Source organism: Mus caroli, unplaced genomic scaffold, assembly GCF_900094665.2.
Source record: "Mus caroli unplaced genomic scaffold, CAROLI_EIJ_v1.1 scaffold_18853_1, whole genome shotgun sequence".
NCBI lineage: Eukaryota > Metazoa > Chordata > Mammalia > Rodentia > Muridae > Mus > Mus caroli.
Genome location: NW_018389744.1, coordinates 1 through 18,432, shown reverse-complemented (window position 1 = coordinate 18,432; position 18,432 = coordinate 1). Strand labels below are relative to the sequence as shown.

The window sequence follows — 18,432 nt, the reverse complement described above, 5'->3', positions numbered from 1 at the left end:
CGGCGGAGTCCCGGACGTTTTGTAACATTTCTATGGAAGGACAGTTTTGGGTTTCACCTTCATTTTACCTTATTAAGAGTACATAATCTATAAAAGCAATTATTTTCTCAGGTACTTTTGATTCTAGTACAAACAACTGTTATTTTTCACAAAAGTTTCTATTGTTTTAGCTTATCAAATATAGATTATATTAAATGTGAATAGCTGCTGTTGAATATGGTCAACATGTTTATCTTCTGGCAACTAATATATTACATGAAAATGTGTAAATTATGATTATGGAGCATGCTATATTTTAATATTAATTATATTTGGACATCTTACAAAATTCCCCTCAAACTAGGAAGACGTTTGTTGAACTATGTTTAAATTTAATATCATGAAATATTAATCCTAAAATCATGCACCATAATTACAGACACATACACGCCCATTGTGAAAGAAGCCTCTTTCACATTTTTATTCTTGTAGTTGTAAGATGAAAATGTATTATATGCTTGACTTTAAGAACATACTAGCAGTATAATTTCCCAAATGCTTTCCTTGCTTTTATGATGGAGGCTTACCTGCCAGGGAAGAAACCTGTCATGCTTTTTCTCTTCATGAGATCCTATTTCTGTTTTTCTCAAAAGCATTTTATGGATGGCGTGGGCCATTGCATATACCGTATTCCATATGGAATAGCTGGCCTCAGAAGGAATCATTATATCATTCTCTTCTTCTTTAATCTTCAGAGTAATATTTAGTGGGCAGGGTTTATGATGTCCACATAGCAAAGCAGGAGGTGCACAATCAAACTTGTCAATCCAGAATTTATAGAAGTAAAATTCTCCTGGGTACTGGGAGGGTGAAAGTACTTCGAGAAAGTTCTTGAAACCAGGGATATGTCTCTTCTTGGAAAATAGTAAGCTTCCTGTGAAAAGGTTTATCAAATACTTCATATTATGGAATACAGACTCTAAGTATACTAAATGGTGCTTTGCCATGATCCACACTGTCCTAATGGTTGACATGAGTTTATTTTTCAAACAGAAATTCAGCAAGTCATCTATATCACCATAGAATACTTTCACATTTACTTGTGCATGGTGGTTCAAATTCACCAACCCAACCCCAGATTTATACTCTACCTTCCAATTTGCTGTGAGGCTTTCTGTAAAAGCCACACAGATGTCTTCTGATACCATCTCTGCTTTCAGGTGAGAGAGGAACTCCATTCCCTTCAGATCACCAGACACAACAACCCCCACCCACTTCCAGCCAAAATACAGCAATAAAGAGATCACCCCTTGGATTAGAGCCGTGTCCTTAGGAGACATCTGATAAAGGGATGGAAATTTATCTTTTTCACTGAGCATGGAATCAAATGGTCCATATGTGACCTGGAAAAGCAAAGTAAAACCAGATGTTTCTGAGTTTCTAGCTATTGTGGGTCATCATCCTCAGAGAGTAAATATGTACATTCTTCACATATGAGAATCAAGGGAATGAATATTGGTTAGGAGAATATCTTCTGTGACATTAGATTCTCTCTCATTATGTGAAGGAATAGAGATTGTGTCAAGTACATGGGCAATAAGTTACTTAGAGACCTCAATAAGCCAAGAGATAAACAATTTCATGTTTAATGTGTTTGAGAGGCATGGTAGATTCATCTGTTTCAATAAAAATGGAACAGAGTGTTGGGTATAAACAAAGACTGAAGAAAGCATTAGCAAGTGTATTCACTCTGATTATATAACATCACTTTTCCCAGAATATTAACTTTAGCAAAGAAAATATGCAGAGAAAACAATGAGAATTTTATATAATCAGTTCTTGCAAAAATTAGAACATGAAGATCTGGGGGGTAACATCATCAGAGATTATTGTCTCTTTCTTTCCTCCCTAGTGAAAGATTTGTCAGAGTTATTACCCAGCAAAGAATGTAAAATACAAATCACTGAGAAAAATGGATAAATCTTTAATTTTTCTAACATTAGGATGCAATGTAATTAGGATACATTTGTGAGTTGTTTAAATGAGTGATAAGAATCAATGTATAAAGGTCTCAGTTTTTAATCTTGACTATTAGGCGAAATTTGGGGTCACCTAATATTTTCTCTTTGTAGTATTTCCTGATTTTTATTTCTTTGCTTCAGGAGGGTCTGGCAAGAGCCTACTGTGGATACATATTTAAGGAGATTTTCTTAATTGTAATATCAGATACTTACTTTTTTTGGATGAGATCATAAACTTTTTGGATCATTTGTATTGGTGCTGGCCTTGAGGATTGTTCCATATTTAGTTACATAGTCTAGACTCTCTATTCCTCTATGATAATTATTGACTACTGGATGGACTATGAGATATTTATACCCTAGCTTGGGTAATTAGTTATCTGTTGTAGATTTTGACTTATGAGCAATGCTCAGCTTGAACATCCACAGTGTCTCTTGTCAGGTTTTGGAGGAAGAATAATAAACACTACTCAGTGATTTGCTCAGAAATTCACAGATTTTACTGCTCATGCTTTTCATCACATTCTTTTCATTCCTGATCATTGCCACATCCATGTAATTCATTCACTTATATTTTAAATGTGCCTGTCACAAACATAGGCAACTTCTCTGCTGTTTTAAAAAATGTGGTTGTGGACACCAAAACATTTCTAACTTACTTGTGGAACTTTGTAGCGCTCCAAAAGAGTTCCAATAGCAGCAGAAAATTCACTCCTAGTTCCTGAAATTATTCCAAGAGCTTTCTGTTGACTTTTGCATTTGTAGTTAGGGATAAACTCATTCCTTCCAGACAGCCACATTAGAGATCCCTCCAAAGTTCTTGGGTCAGAATTAAAGGCATTATAGATATGGAAACCCAAGGTTACATTGGGAAGGAGGTGGGTGTCCTTATTGATCTCATCAATGGCAAAGTATAAGGTCATCAAATATTGATAGTTTTTCCATTGTGGTCTAAATAGGAGTGGTAGAATGTTGAGAACACTCAGTCCATTTATCTCGGGAAATTTTTTAACAAATTCAGGAAATTCGAGTTTCTAAACCCTGATTTCTCCCATGACTTGTAAAGGTTGTATGAATGAGCCCCTACCAACTCAAGAACATTATGGGATGGCCCTTAAAGTCTCAGAAATTGAGCTATATTCCAATAATTCATTTTTTTGTAGACATTATATGAATTGAAGTGTCACCTCTCTGTGTCCTATGATTATTGACTTTGTAAGTGCTTATGATGTTTCTATTCATGCAGGTATCAGACAATGCAAGAGTGACTAAGTTATTATCTAGGAATGTGATCAAGAGCTTCCTATGCTTATATATTGTAATGATTCAGTTTCATATTCACTTAAAAGTTTTAATTTTCATACTTAAAATTTGTACCAAGTTTGCTTGTACTCATTTGTAGTATTAAAGTGTTTCCTTGGGGTATAGGAAGATGGCCAGGGAGCTAGATACACTGAATACTCTTGAAGGAAAATTGGGATCAGTTCCCCATGCCCAGTGCAGCTCAGAACCATCCGTAGCTCCAAGTCCTGAAATATTCTTCTGGCAATCGTAGGTACCAGGCATACATGTGGCATACAACCATATACAATAAGGTTAGCACTTAAGCACATGAAAGAAAATAAATAAATAAATAAACCTGAACAATAATGTTTCTGGGGCTTGAGAAATGAATGAGATGTTGTAAGTAATTGTTGCTTTTTTTGGAGGATGTTGATTCAGGTCATAGCAGCCATGTTTTGTGTTAAAATAGTATGTAACTCTGTTCTAGGGTGTCTTCCTCAGGATATTGGCAGGCATGAGGCACACATGTGGTACACAAGCAAACATTCAAGTAATAAAAACACTCACAGACATAAAATAAGAAAAAGAAATCTTTAAAATCTTTAAGACTTAAAAAAAAAAAAAAAAACAGTGTACTGGCTGGTTTTGTAAACTTGACACAATAAGCCAGTAAGGAACTTCCCTCCATGGCCTCTGCATCAGCTTCTTATTCCTGACCTGTTTAAGTTCCAGTCCTGACTTCCTTTGGTGGTGAACAGCAACATGGGAGTTTAAGGTGAATGAAGCCCTTTCTCCCCAACTTTCTTCTTGGTTATGATGTTTTTGCAGGAATAGAAACCCTGACTAATACAAATTGGTATCAGAAGTGGGGATTTCCTGTGAAAACCTGACCATGTTTTGGTGAGGATTGTGAAAGGACTTTGGAATTTAGGGCTAGAAGATCCATTTAGTGTTTAGAGTTCTGTGGGATGTTGTATAGGAGCTTGGAAGGTAATGTTGAGAAGAGCGCAGAAGATGGAGGCCTGGCTTGTGGAATTTCAGAGGGAAAATGAAAGACTCTTATCAGGGCCATTACTATTTTGATTATGAAGATTTTGTAGTTTTGTTTAGCTGGGGTTAAAGAATCAGGTGTGATTAACATGCTACCAGAACTACTAAAGCAAAAACTTTGTATTACTGTTGCTGCTGGTTAGCTGGAGCTAAGAAATTAGCAGTGATTAAGAAGAGACTATTATCCTAGAGGCAAAATATTCTGGGAAGTGTTTTCTGAGAGCACAGAGGCCTATTGGTGTAGCCTAGTTAGAGTGGAAGAGAGTAGTGTTTTAGAGATGCCAGTACCATGATTGACTACCAAGAACAGCAGCAGCAGTGAAGTACATGTATCAGGAACCTAGAGGATGAGTTGTGTGCTCCAAAGGAAGGGTTGGAGAAGTGACCAAAGCACTTGAATGAATACAGAAGATCGTGAGTGGATCCCAGACATTGGACATTTGGAGTTTGATTTTGATTTTGATTGTGCCCCATATTTTTCCTCTTGAAGGAAGTATTTTAGTAGAACCCACAGTTAAGAGTCATTTAATTATGAAAAGACTTTGGATTTTAAAAGAGATCGGATATTTCAAAGGGATTGAAATTTGAAGAATTTTTAAAGACTGTGGGACATTTCAAGTTATTTAGATCTTGGGGATGAATAAGAAAGTAAGGGTTGAGGCTTAATAGTGAAGTGTTTAGTGTGTCAAGTTGACTAAGGGGTCAGTTGTACTGGCTGTTTTTTTTTATGTCAACTTGACTAAAAAGTAAAATCAATGTTTAAGGCTGGCTTTACTTATATACTTATTTATTTTATATGGGGGGCTTTATTTTTCATAATAATAATAAAACTAAATGATTTTGAGATGGAATGCAGCTAGGAGACAAAATAGGGTCAGACAGAGGAACAGAGAGAGAAGAAACAATAGTATTATATTTTAATTATGGAAGCATTGGAGAGAGAAATGTCCAAAATATATTGTCTACAAATATTTTTAAGTATAAAAGTTATATCAAGCTGGGTGTGGTGGTGCACGCCTTTAATCCCAGCACTTGGGAGGCAGAGGCAGGCGGATTTCTGAGTTCAAGGCCAGCCTGGTCTACAAAGTGAGTCCCAGGACAGCCAGAGCTATACAGAGAAACCCTGTCTCGAAAAACCAAAAAAAAAAAAAAAAAAAAAAAAAAAAAGTTATATCAAAAATTTCAATATACCAAACTTTATCCAATAAAGAAAATCAAAGGTTCTAATCTAATAAAGTTTTAGGAATAATATAAGCCAAAGAAAAGACAAGAGTCTATATACTGACACCTGACCTCTCTCTGTTATGTTCAGCTGGTAATCACTTGGGACACAGATAATCTTCTGCTATACCTCATTGTTTTTTATTTTTAAAACTTGATTCAAACTTTCTCCACTATATTTAGCAGAATATGTATGCTTTTATTATTTAAAAGTATCCTATATGCATAGAATGTATTTTGATCAATTGGATGCCACTCCCCTCGCCTGTTCTTCTTCCCCTACCATTTCTAAAACCTTTCCACCAAGGTTCAAGTGCATTTTCTTTAAACTTATACAGTCCACTCTAAGTTGTCTTCATGGATATGAGAGTAAGCCCATCTTCTGGAACATGGGAACCCTCTCAGTGTTCACATCCTGAAGAAAACTCAATTCCCTATCCCTGGGAATTGTCAACTGCCAACTAATCTCCAGGAAGGGTTAGGATTCATGACCCCCTCTCTCATTAATGTGAGAACTGTGTTTAACTTCATGTCCTGCAGATCTTGTCCAGTTAGTTACTGTGTGCCATGACTAGATCATGTAAGGAACAAATCATTTCACCCTAATTATGAGCTCCCTTTGGTTTCTACAAAACAACTCCACTCCTCTTCTAGGTGTTCTCCAAGTTTTGGGAAGGAGTGTATGTTGAATATATCCCACTTAGAGTTGGACATTCTATAGTATCTCATTATCAGCCTGATGACCAGTTGCAGGTCTAAGTATTAATCACCATCTACTGGAACAGGAAGCTTCTCTGAAAAGGTATGAAGGAAGTATCATTAAAATCCTCATATAAATGCTGGGCATGGTGGCCCATGCCTTTAATCCCAGCACTTAGGAGGCAGAGGCAGGCAGATTTCTGAGTTCAAGGCCAGCCTGGTCTACAAAGGGAGTTCCAGGACAGCCAGGGCTATACAGAGAAACCCTGTCTCGAAAAACCAAAAAAAAAAAAAAAAAAAAAATCCTCATATAAAGGTAAGAATTGTAGAAGCAGATAAAATATTTGCTTATTTGTCAAAATAGTAGTAGGGTTACTTATTTAGAACACAATAGCCACAGTTTAAAATGTCAGTTAATGGAATGAAATAAGAGACCTGCCTCATGGAGCCAGAATTAGACCTGATAAGAAATATTACAAGCTACCACAAGAATATGCATGCCAGTATTTGATTATACCAGGAGTGGGAATATCCTTCCCTGCCAGACATAATTGTAGGTTTCTGGAGTCAACAGTGTTTACATTTTTTTTATTAAAGGACATAAGCTCTTTCAGCCCTATGGATTCTATGGAACAAAGATTCAATGTCAGCCCCAGCTTTATTTCTTCATGTCCTATGACTCAAGGGTGTGATATCTTCATCACACAGTTGCTACCATCAAATTATGGAGAGTAACTAAGAGCAACAGAAATAGCTTATGAATAGTTAACTTCATAACACCCCCCCCAATTCCCAGGAATATAAAAACAATCCTATTCAATATAAGAACTTCCAAATTCATCCTTGAATCCAAGCTGTACTACAGCACTGTAATTAAAATAATCACATGGTGCTGGCCTAAAAACAGACATATTGAACAACGAAATTGAATGAAAGATGCATATGTAATTCAAGAAACCTGTGGATATCTGTTTTTGGATAAAGGATTCAGAAAAATAACATGGGAAAGAAGAAAACATCTTCAAAAATTGTACTGATCTAACTGGAAGTCGTTATACCGAAGAATGCAAGTAGACCATAGCTATCACCCTGCAAAAACCTCAAGTTGAAGAGGATCAAAAACCTCAACATAAAATCAGATACACTAAACCTGATGGAAGAGAAAGTCTTGAACTCATTGGTACAGGAAACAACTTCCTGACAGAACAATATAGTGCAGTCACTAAGATCAACCATTAATAACCAACACCTTGTGAAACTGAAAAGCCATGTAAGGCAAAAGTCACCATCAGTAGTATAAAATGCCTACCTACAAAATGGAAATAGTTTTCACCAGGTCCACATCTGACAGAGGACTAGTGTCCAAAATATATAAAAATCTCAGGCAAGTTGAGTTCCCTTGGGGCACAGCCAGCAGAGGTGAGTTAGGCGTGGTCCCCTGACCTCTGTCCTCTGGCTCATGGTTCTCTCTGCTGTCCTAAGGAGCCTTGCGGGACTCCAGAAGCGTTCCGTTTTCTCCAGAGGGGCCTGTGGAGGACCCCTGTACAACCAACTTAAACCTCTGTACCACCATTCTGACACCAGTTGAGTTCAAGTGGAGTACAGCCAGCAGACATGAGTTGTGTATAATACTCTGAGCTCTATCATGTGAACCACGGATCTCCCTGTCCTCCTGATGAGCCTTGTGTGATCCTAGAAAGATTCTGCTGCCCTGAGGAGGCCTGTGTTGGCCCCAGAAACATCCAGATTAGATTGCTCACTCATCATTCCCCAATCAGTCTGGTTCACTTGGGGCAGTCAGTAGAGATGAATTGCCTGCTGTCACCTGACTGCCACTGTCTAGGACACGGCTCATCCTGTCCTCCAAAGGAACAATTTGTGGACCCAAGAACATGTAGCTAAGACACATACCCAAACACACTTATGTGTGCTGGGTCCACCTGGGGGAGGGCCAGCAGAGATGAACAGCATTCTCTTCCCAGAGATCCATTTTTAAACACTGCCTATTTTGTAGAAAAGGCCCAGTGGCATCAGGAACATCAAATCAACAACAGGGACAAGCAGATGGGTAAAGGACAGTGTAAGAACACAATCATAAAGAGCCTGGGAAACATGGCACCACCAGAGCCCAGCTATCTTGCTAGAGAAAGCAGAAGAGTGCAGGAACTATGGATGTAAGCATTGCCAACAGAATTCAAGAGAGGGAAGAGAGAATTTCAGGCATAGAAGATACATTTGAAGAAATAGATATATCAGTTGAAGTAAATCCTAAATCTATAAATTTCATGACACAAAGCATCCAAGAAATCTGGGATACTATGAAAAGAGCATAGTGAAGAATATTAATAATAAAAGGTGGAGACAATTTCCAGCTACAAGGTTCAAAAAATATTTTCAACACAATTACAGAAGAAAAATTCTCAACCTAAAGAAAGGGATGTGTATATATACAAACAAAAAGCTTACAGAACACCAAATAGAATAGATCAGAAAAAATCCTCCTACATCACATAGTAATCAAAACACTAACTGTACAGGAAAAAGAAAGAATTTAAAAAAAAAACTGCAAGGAAAAAGGGCCAAGTAACATATAGACGAAAACCTACCAGATTTACACCTGCTTTCTCAACAGTGATTCTAAAAAATAGAAGGGCCTGGGTAGATGTCTTACAGTCTCAAGGAGACCACAGATATAACCTAGACTACTAAAGCTAGCATTATATTCCACAATCAGGCTTAACAACTAAAAAGATAGTTTCAAAAAGTAGGTTAAAATGAAAATGAAACTGAAGCAATCATGCTACTAGTAATTAAGCATTTACATTAAACTATTCTTTTATTTAAAACAACATGCTTTTCAATCACTACTTTCATTAATAAACCATCTTTGCCTCCCACTAAATGACTGGATGGGGGAAATCTTTATGTTTGGTGTAAGTTTTGAGAATTTAAGGAAGTGATTAAGGTGTGTAAATATAAGTTGTAAAGGTCTGAAGAAGTGGTTTCAAGAGATTTAATGATTTTAAAAGTTCAAATTGTTTAAAAATTAATCAGATGTGTTCTATTATACTATGTAGTTCACCCCATTAAATCACTTGAAACTATTATCACAGAGACACAAAAATTTTAATTTTTAGTTTCCCTTTGTTGTGCTTTAAAAGTAGATTTCATTGAAATATTCATTATGCTAAAAAACTCTGTCATATATACATGTCCATATATAAATGGACAGAGGACTGAGTGTTCATATGTTTAATCTAAAACATCCTTTTTGTACCCAAATTTTGCTATAGCTCTAAAACATGAGTCTACTCCCATATTTTACAGACACTTGTTCCTACTTTTTCAACGATGAGAATTTCAGGACAGATTACATACAGTGGTCAGGTCAATATTTTTAAAACTTTTATCTTCTTTTGTTAACTTAAAAAAATAATGCAAGCTTCAAGGAATCAAGATTTGCTCCATATATTACAGGTCAAAGAGTCTCAGGTGAGTACTCTTGTGAATGAACAGTCCAACCTTTTCCACCTCCAGCCTATCCCCGAGGATGGACTCTGTTGTCCTCCTAGTCTTGGAAACCCTTCCAATTCTTGCTGTACAAAGCTACTGAACTATAGGTTTTTCAATTCTGTGAAAACACTCTTAAGAATACTGTAGTTGCAAAATAAATCAGACATCTCTGGACTTCTCTCTTCACATACGCCATAACACCACAACTCTCAGGACCATAGACTTGAAGATTCTTTTCTTTTCTTTCTTTCTTTTTTTTTTGAAGATTATTTTCTACTAACAAAGCAATACATAAATTGAGCATTCAAAAGATATTTCTAAGTAAAGAACCATCCTAGTCTAGAACTGATGTTCAAATAAAGAAATGTAAAGTATAATCACTTCTGAAAAATGTGAAAAAGGAAGGCCAATATACTGCTCCACAATGCCATAATTAACCAATAAGTGAACTAAGTTATATTAACCATGTAAAGTACTAGTTAAATACTTCAAAAAGTATAAAGACGAATGACATAACAAAGATAGAAACAAGCAAGTGAGTTCAAATGGAACATGATACAACCCTACATAGGAGAACTTGGACAAAGGATGAAAAAACAGCAATACAAATGAAAGATTCTGTACTCCAACAGATTCTGAGAGAGGGCAAGGACAGATAGAAATACTGAAAATAAAAAAGACAAAACTTCCAACAAATCTTAGGACACAGTGTGTCCAACAGACCTTATTAACTAAGAGGTAGAAGACCAGTCATTAAGGATGTGATTTTTCCAAACACTGCCTTAAAATGTCAATGGAAAATAAATGTCATAACTAAGATCACAGTTCCCAAACAATCAGACACTCTAAAGAGACCAAAGAAACATGTGGGGTAAAAGAGACTAAGATATGTAGTAAAGCCTGGACATTCAACGTCATTTTAGCATCAACACTTTTACTGTGTAGAAAGAAGCACACATTCAAACATAAGATGTATAGATCCTCAAATTGATATATATATATATATATATATATATATATATATATATGCCTGGCCATTGACTCACACACGATGCTGACATGAAGTTTCTGGTTTCCTTATTTGATCTCTACGTGATGTAAATATAAAGAATAGGAAAGCAATTTCCTATAGATGCACAGTGGAAGAGGCAAGTTTAACATTCAGTCTCACATTTCTGTGTATATGCTTCATTAATGACAAAGGAATTAGATGTGCATCGCTGAGTATGTACTGCAGTGTAGACAAAACACCCTTAGCACATTCACCCAGGTACTTACAGAATATTTTCCAATAGTAAATCTGGATATTTCCAAATAAATTCCTGGATTTCTTTGGGTCCTTCTTCTGTGATAAAAATGGGAATGAATGCACCTAGAATTATGTCTGCCTGCATGTAGGTGCTGGGCTTCCAGAACTCATAACAGCTCTTGCGAGTCATCTCCACTGGCATAAACAAAGATTGCAGGAGCAAGAAAAGACAATTCAAAGGAAAGTACATATTAGAGTCTTTACCACACAGAGCAATGCCCTGTATCTAGGCTGAGCCAAGGAGATTACTGTCTTAGGTTATGGAACAGGCTCAGACCACAACAATGTCAGAGAAGACTTTGTATGCTACAGCTGCTTCCTACTGTTGTTTCAGGCTTTCAGTCTGTGCACAGCCTGTGGTTCTCATGACAGACAAGGACACAGGCAGAAACAAAATTCAGACAACTGTAAGTAAGTCATAGTGCTGAGATTGTCCTATAAATGTTACCAGTGTCCCTGAATACGCTGGGTTTTGTGATTTTATTTTCCTCTCATGCTTGGGCTCTGGGGATTCCATAACCCTGGGGTTCTGCACCTGCATCATCTATGCTGGTGAAAAACATGTTTGGTCCTTCCTTCTTCCCCCACCTTTATGATTTTTTAATGGTCCACAGTGACTTTGGAGAGCACCATTGCCTTAGAGAACATTGTAGGGCATAACAAATCAGTTTATTTGTTTTAGACTGCTGTTTTGAAAGATAGTTTGAACAGGTGATTTTTAAAAAGCCACACATAGGCTCCTCAAGGCTTGCACTTAAAATATTTCATACAATGCTTTCCTAAGAGGTTAAAGTTGTAATGTCAGTTTCTAGTGTCTGCCATTTAGAAGTATAGTAAACTTGTATTTATCTCAACTCCCTGGTCTGTTCTTTTCTCCTTATAGCAGTAAATATAAAGATGTGAAAATAAGTAAGGATAGACCAAATCAGTAAACATGATCAGTTAGTTTCCCAGTCATCTATTAATAGAGTTAAGGTTCATGAGTTTTAATGTCATCATCTGGATTCTGTTATTAGTTTATCCTGGTCCAGTCAGTCCCCAATTTCATTTTTTAATAAATCACAACTAAATAAATAATACTTCATTTTTATCTTTCTTCCTTTTTCATGTAAGGCCACTTATCAGAAGTGTTCTTGATATAAATTTATGGTGTTATTATATATTACAGATAATTATAATGTAGTTTAGGATACATCTAATGTATATGTTACATATGTGACAAAAATTTATGAAAATTTATGAAAAGGCAATGAATTTTCAAAATAGTGAAGAGAAACACCCTTTGGGAGGAAAGGGGAGACAGAAAGAGGAAGAGAAAGAGATATAATTATCATTCCAAATAAATAAAAAAATACACATATAAATAGATGTCTCCTGGGTATTACCTTACAAAATTTTGGTTGTTGGAATCCTTAAAATATACACAGAGTACTTTTTCAAGTGAACAGTATCTGTTTGTCTTAGTCAGGGATTCTACTCCTGCACAAAAATCATGACCAAGAAACAAGTTGGGGAGGAAAGGGTTTATTCGGCTACACTTCCATACTGCTGTTTATCACCAAGGAAGTCAGGACTGGAACTCAAACAGGTCAGGAAGTAGGACCTGATGCAGAGGCCATGGAGGGATGTTCTTTACTGACTTGCTTCCCCTGACTTGCTCAGCCTTCTCTCTTATAGAACCAAGACTACCAGCCAGAGATGGTCCCACTCACAAGGGGCCTTTCCCCTTTGATCACTAATTGAGAAAATGCCTTACAGTTGTATCTCATGGAGGCATTTCCTCAACTGAAGCTCCTTTCTCTGTGATAACTCCAGCTGTGTCAAGTTGACACAAAACTAGCCAGTACACTGTTATTATTATCTCTTTTGCACATCACCTGAAGTATCTCTTTATATTATCTCTATAATGTTTAGCATCCCACACTGACCATTCAAATTTTATTTCAGTGGATTAACTGCTTATGATTCAATTATTAATGATGTTATATAGTGTTTGATATCTGTGCCTTGCTCATGTCACTGATGACAATGTCTACATTCATATTCATATATGCACGGTATATTGACATTCTCCTTGGAATTGAAGGAGGCAAAGGACACCTATAAGGGAGGGTTTGGTGGGAGGAAAGGGAAATGAGAAATAGTATGATTATATTACAATCTCAAAAACAAAACAAAAATGTTTCCTCTGAGTAAAATATTGTATAACATAATATCTTGCATCCATTTGTGTAGGAGTAGCTAGTCAGTTCTAATTGTGTGCACCCTAAACTTTGCTTCATAAATGTGAGGGTAGCTATATGATAGACCAGCTCATACCATGTGTTGTTTTCATAGGTACATTTGTGAAATTACTCAACAATTGTGTGTACAGTGCAGAGTCTATTTAGATCGACTGAAAAAATTTTGTATTATTTTCTCTATGTAAGGTGCAGTATGAAATTCCTTCAAAACTTCTTTCTTGGTACACAATTGCATCCTGTTTTCTTCCATCCATTCAGCACCAGGTGATATCTATCTTTGATGGTAAAGAGTGTTCAATAGATACAGTAGCAGGATAGATCTGGTTTTCTTTTCCATCATGTGAGTCTGTCTGTTTTCATTGGGGAATTAATAATATTGACGATGACAGTTTTTAATGAGCAACTTTACTGTTTTCTGTTATTTTGCTGGTACTATGTAAGTTTTTCACCCTCTTTTGGAGTGCTGCTCTGGGGTAATTTATTCATTGTATTTTCTTGTATATGGGTAACTTTTGTGGGGGGAGATAAGTTTTATTAGATTGACGTTTTTCTAGTATTACCTTCTATAGAAGTGGAATTGTACATAGATACTGATTACATGTGGTTTTATCCTGGAATGTTTTTCTTTCTCCATCTTTCTGATTGAACATATTGCTGGGCATACTATTTTGGTAGTAGTCCTGTCTGAATTTTAGATGTCTCTCCTCATATTACCTTTCTCATTCCCTCTTCGTTATTCGCACTTGATTTTCCACTTCTATATACCTTCCAACATAATCCATTTCTCTTTCCTATGTAGATATGTTCCCAAAGCTCTAGCTCCCAGATGTTTACACTGTATTCATCCTTTGTGGTTTTATGTACTTTAACATGTTCATGACTCCCATTACCACTAATATTTACATATAATAAATACATACCATATTTGTCTCTTGGGTTCTGGGTTAGTTCAATCAGAATGATTTTTCTAGTTTACCTGTATCAATTTACCTTCAAATTTAAAATTTTCATTTGTAAATGACTGTGTAATATTGTGTTGTGGAAATTTACCATATTTTCTCATATTTTTATTAGTTACTTTATTTATTTACATTTATTTACATTTAACATTATTTTAAATGTTAGGCCCCTTCCCAGTCTCCCCTCCTAAAACCCTGTATTCCCTTCCACATCCCCTGATTCTTTGAAAGTGCTCCCCCAACCACCCACCCACTCCCACCTCAGTTCCCTAGCTTTCCTCTATGCTGGGTTATCCAGCCTCCACAGGTCCAAGGGGCTCCCCTCCCATTGTTGTCAGATAAAGAAATCCTCTGCTACATATGTAGATGGAGCCATTGAACCCTCCATGTACATATACTATTTGTTTGGTGGTTTAGTCCTTGGTAGCTCTGGGTAGTTTATATTGTTGTTCTTCCTATAGGATTGTACACCCATTCAGCTCCTTCAGTCCTTGTCTTAACTCCTCCATTGGGATCCCCGGACTCAGTCCAATGTTTACCTGGGAGCATCCACATCTGTATTTGTCAGACTCAAGAAGAGCCTCTTGAGAGGCAGCTATAACAGATTCCTCTCACCAGGCATTTCCCAGCATCCACAGTAGTGTCTGGCTTTGGTGTCTGCAGATGGGATGAATCCCTATGTTAGGCAAACTCTGGATGACCTTTCCTTCAGACTCTGTTCCACTCTTTGTTCCTGAATTTCCTTTTCCCAGGAGAAATTCTGGATTCTTATGTTTGAGGTGGGTGGGTAGCCCAATCCCTCAACTGGTGGCCGTGTCTATCCACTGAATATGGTCTCTATCCATAACTTAGAGGATCTACCTTGCCTTTGTTGGATATTTTGACTAATGTCCTCTCTGTTGGATCCTGGGAATCTCTTGGATTCCTGGTATCTGGGACTTTCAAATGACCTAATGCTATACACCTCCTTTCAAGTTTCTGAACCTCTGTACTTCTCCCCATATCCTACCTTATTTGAACAGGCCACCCATATCCACCTCCACCTCCCAGATCCCTTCCCCCTATACCTTCTGAGATAATTTACTTCCCTTTCTTAGTAGTACTGAATCCACACATTGGTCATCCTTCTTCTTGGGTTTCATATGATCTGTGAGTAGATATTTTGAGCAATTTTTTTTTGCTAATATCCATTTATCAGTAAGTATACACCATGTATATTCTTTTATGACTTAGTTAATTCAGTCAGGATGATATTTTCAAGTTCCATTCATTTGCCTGCGAATTTCATGAAGTCATTGGGTTTTTTTGTTTTGTTTTGTTTTTTGTTTGTTTTGTTTTGTTTGTGGGTTTTTTGTTGGTTTTTTTTTTGGGGGGGGGGTTCAAGACAGGGTTTCTCTGTATAGCCCTGGCTGTTCTGTAAGTCTCTTTGTAGACCAGGCTGGCCTCAAACTCAGAAATCCGCCTGACTCTGCCTCCTGAGTGCTGGGATTAAAGGCGTGCGCCACCACGCCCTGCTGAAGTCATTGTTTTCAATAACTGAGTTGTACTCCATTGTGTAAATGAACCACATTTTCTGTATCTGTTTCTCTGTTGAGGGACATCTGGGTTATTTACAGCTTCTGGCTATTATAAATAAAGCTGCTATGAGCATAATGGAGCATGTGTCCTTGTTATATGTTGGAGCATCTTTGGGTATATGCCCAGAGATGTTATAGCTGGGTCCTCAGGTGGAAGTATTTCCAGTTGTCTGAGAAACAGCCAGATTGGTTTTCAGAATGGTTTCCCGAGCTTGTAATCCCACCAGCAATGGGGGAGTATTCCCCTTTCTCCACATCCTCACCACCATCTGCTGTCACCCGAGTGTTTGATCTTAGCCATTCTGACTGGTGTGAGATGTAATTTCAGGGTTGTCTTGATTTGCATTTTCCTGATGACTAAGAACGTTGAATATTTCTTTAGGTGCTTCTTAGCTATTCAAGATTCCTCAATTGTAAATTCTCTGTTTAGCTCTTTTCCCCAGTTTTAATAGGGTTATTTGATTCTCTGGTGTCTAACTTGTTGTGTTCTTTGTATATTTTGGATATTTGCACTCTATGAGATGTAGGGTTGGTAAAGATTTTTTTCCAATCGGCTGGTTGCAGTTTTGTCTTATTGACAGTGTCCTTTGCATTACAGAAGCTTGTCAATTTTATGAGGTCTCGTTTGTCTATAGTTGATCTTAGATCAGGAGGCATTGGTGCTCTGTTCAGGAAATCTTCCCCTGTGTCAATGTGTTTAAGGTTCTTTCCCATGTTCTCTTCTATTAGATTCAGTATATATGGTTTTATGTTGAGGTCCTCGATCCACTTAGTCCTGAGCTTTGTACAAGGAGATAAGAATTGATCAATTTGTATTCTTCTACATGGTGACCACCAGTTGACCAAGCAAAATTTGTTGAAAAAGGTTGTCTTTTTTCCATTTGATTGTTGTGGTTTCTTAGTCAAAGATCAAGTGACCATAGGTGAGTTCATTTCTAGGTCTTCAATTCTATTCCATTCTATACCTGTCTGTCTCTGTTCCAACACTCGTGTGTGTGTGTGTGTGTGTGTGTATCACTATTGCTTTATAGTACAGCTTGAAGTCAGGGATGGTGATTCCCCCAGAAATTCTTTTATTGTTAAGAATGGTTTTTGCTATCCTGGTTTTGTTGTTGTTATTATTCCTGATAAATATGAGAATTGCTCTTTTTATCTCTGAAGAATTCAGTTGGAGTTTAAAGGAGTTTACATTGAATTTGTAGACTGCTTTTGGTAACATGGTCATTTTTACTATGTTAATCCTGCTGATCCATGGGCATGGGAGATATTACGATCTTCTTGGATTTCTTTCTTCAGAGACTTTAAGTTCTTGTCATACAGATCTTTCACTTGCTTAGTTAGAGTTATACCAAGATATTTTATATTATTTCTGACAATTGTGAAATATATTGTTTTCCTAATTCTTTCTCAGTTTTTTTACACTTTGAATAGAAGAAAGCTACTGATTTGTTTGAGTTAATATTATAACCAGCTACATTGCTGAAGTTGTTTATCAGCTATTGAAGTTCTCATCTGCAATTAGCCATATCTTCACTTCCTCCTTTCCAATTTGTATCCCTTTGATCTCCATTTGGTGCCCCATTTGTCTGGCCAGAAATTCTAGTACTACCTCAAATAGAAAGGGGGAGAGTGCATAGCCTTGTTTTGTCCCTGATTTTAGAGGATTGCTTCAAGTTTCTATCCATTTAATTTGATGTTGGCTATTGGTTTTCTGTATATTGCTTTTATCATGTTTAGGTATGGACCTTGAATTCCTAATATCTTTAATACTTTTAACATGAAGGGCTATTGTATTTTGCCAAAGGCTTTTTCATCATCTAATGAAATGATCATGTGCTTTTTAGCTTTGTGTTTGTTTATATAGTGGATTACATTGATTGATTTCCACATGTTGGACCATCCCTGAATCCCTGGGGTGAAGCTTACTTGATCATGGTGGGTGATTTGTGTGATATGTTCTTGGTTTCAGTTTGCAAGAATTCTATTGAGTATTTTTGCATCAATATTCATGAGAGAAATTGGTCTGAAGTTCTCTTTCTTTGTTGGGTCTTTGTCTGGTTTAGGTATCAGTGTAACTGTGTCTTTATAGAATGTATTAAGTCCTGTTCCTTCTGTTTCTATTCTATAGAAGAGTTGGAAGAGTAGTGGTATTAAGTCTTCTTTGAAGGTCCGATAGAATTCTGCACTAAAACCATCTGGTCCTGGGCATTTTTTGGTTGGGAGACTTTTAATGACAGCCTCTATTTCATTAGGGATTATAAGACTTTTTAGATGACTTATCTGATCCTGCCTTAAACTCAGTACATAGTATCTGTCTAGAAAATCATCCAATTAATCTAGATTTTCAGTTTTTTTACTATAGGCTTTTGTATTAGGATCTGATAGGTTTTTTTCTTTTTTAATATTTTTATTAGGTATTTTAATCATTTACATTTCCAATGCTATTCCAAAAGTCCCCCATACCCTCCCCCACTCCCTTACCCACCCACTCCCACTATTTGGCCCTGGCGTTCCCCAGTAATAGGTCATATAAAGTTTGCATGACCAATGGGCCTCTCTTTCCAGTGATGGCCGACT

The 18,432-nt window shown here is 36.8% G+C and overlaps 1 pseudogene; it reads right to left on the bottom strand.

The window, feature by feature from the left end:
- Positions 1 to 566: 566 nt before the first annotated feature.
- On the bottom strand, positions 567 to 2,923 carry LOC110288272 (annotated as a pseudogene).
- Positions 2,924 to 18,432: the final 15,509 nt, after the last annotated feature.